Source organism: Peromyscus maniculatus, chromosome 14, assembly GCF_049852395.1.
Source record: "Peromyscus maniculatus bairdii isolate BWxNUB_F1_BW_parent chromosome 14, HU_Pman_BW_mat_3.1, whole genome shotgun sequence".
Taxonomy (NCBI): Eukaryota; Metazoa; Chordata; class Mammalia; order Rodentia; family Cricetidae; genus Peromyscus; species Peromyscus maniculatus.
In genome coordinates this window covers 86511293-86513143 of record NC_134865.1, presented here as the reverse complement: position 1 = coordinate 86513143, position 1851 = coordinate 86511293, and the positions used below count along the sequence as shown (strand labels likewise).

The window sequence follows — 1851 nt, the reverse complement described above, 5'->3', positions numbered from 1 at the left end:
CATGGAAAAACAAGATGTCTACTCTTTCCAGCTTCCAATGTGTTAATGCTCTAATAGGGTAGAGGTAACAAAAATTTTCCAACAATGCATACTGGAAATTTGCATCATAGTAAAGGTTAGTTTTCAACCTAATGTTCCATGTAATGGTTCCTTTGAAGATGGTTCTTATACCCTCAACTTGTGGAAATGTCTGAATGAACATTGTGCCAATGCCAGCCGATGTCATCTACTATCTCTGTTCTAACTCCCTTCCATTGGAAACAAAGTTCCTAATCACAGTTTTCTGCTTCTTGCTGGTGTTTTCTTATTAACATTGGCTCCATGCTTAATGTAATGGAACATTTGCCGTAGCAGAAGCTTGGAAAGATGGAATGTTTTACCTGTGAGTTACAGAATCATTAGGGGAAGTGATGTTTGGTGCGGGTTCAGTAGGATTACAGGTTTCAGGTATCTGTGAAAGGGGAAAAAAAGCACACTTGTGCAGACCTGAGCCTTCTTTGGATACGTTTGTACTGATCAAACTATGTGTAAAGATATTTTGGGGAACATACAGACTATAGAATATGGGATTACCTAAATCAAGACAAACACAACTCATTGAACAACACAGGGTGAAGGTGAGAACCAAGGGATCCAAGGTGTGTTACCTAATGCCAGGGTGAGTGTCAGCACTCATGGCTGCCTTTGACCAATTATGACCACAGTGAGCCTGCTGGTTTGGCACACTCTGGACATCAGGTGTCTGTGGATTAACTTCTCAATGCCTACGAGGTATACTGAAGAAAAATGATAAATATATGAGCAATATTTAATGAATGTAAAGTGAGTCTCATGAATATGCAAATCAGGTGAATCTATGGTGCTAAATGCAGGGATGTCCACAACCCAGAACAACATATGATCAGTGTCCTCTCCACAGTCACTGAACACACAAGGTCCTCACCATGAAATGGAGCTGGATCATCCTCTTCCTGGTGGCAGCAGTTACAGGTAAGTGGCTCCTAATTTCCTGACTTGAGGAGGGTCCATACTCAGGTGACAATGACATCCACTTTGTCTTTCTCCCCACAGGTGTCCACTCCCAGGTCCAGCTGCAGCAGTATGGGGCTGAGCTGGTGAGGCCTAGGGCCTCAGTGAAGTTGTCCTGCAAGGCTTCTGGCTACACCTTCACTAGCTACCCTATCAACTTGGTGAAGCAGAGGCCTGGACAGGGCCTGGAGTGGATTGGATGGATTGGCACTTCAAGTGGTAATGCTGGCTATGCACAGAAGTTCCAGGGCAAGGCTACACTGACTTTAGACAAATCCTCCAGTACAGCCTTCATGCTGCTCAGCACCCTGACATCTGAGGACTCTGCTGTCTATTACTGTGCAAGCCACACTGTTGTAACCCACATCCTGGGTGTGCCATAAACCCTGGAGGAGCAGGAATCTGCAGTAGAACTAAAGGATCTGAGGGATTAGCCTGGAGACTTGCTCAGAAAACATCATGCTGACTGTCCATTTGTCAGCCATCTATTCACATTCCTCTAAGGTTTTTGTCAACATTTTAAAAGGACATCATAGAATCAAGAGATGCTGATTCCAGATGCTCTCTACAATACACCATACCTTAACCAGATCTTTATAAGTGATCCCATTCATTGACAGGCTTCTTTATTGAAACAAAAAAATATCAAGCTCTGGCATGTAACATGAAATATATATCCATTAAACATATGAGACTAGAACTGCTGTGGGATGTTAATGTATGTCCTGTGGGAGCCCTTCTTGGGTTCCTTGTGGCGTTACCCAGCAGGTTTGCATAGAGGATGATTAGGACCATGGGCCTGAGTGTAGGTGTCTGAGATGG

At 43.8% G+C, this 1851-nt stretch overlaps 1 pseudogene; it reads left to right on the top strand.

Moving 5' to 3' along the window:
* Positions 1–944: 944 nt before the first annotated feature.
* Positions 945–1412, top strand: LOC143268386 (immunoglobulin heavy variable 1-84 pseudogene; annotated as a pseudogene).
* The last annotated feature ends 439 nt before the right edge of the window (positions 1413–1851 follow it).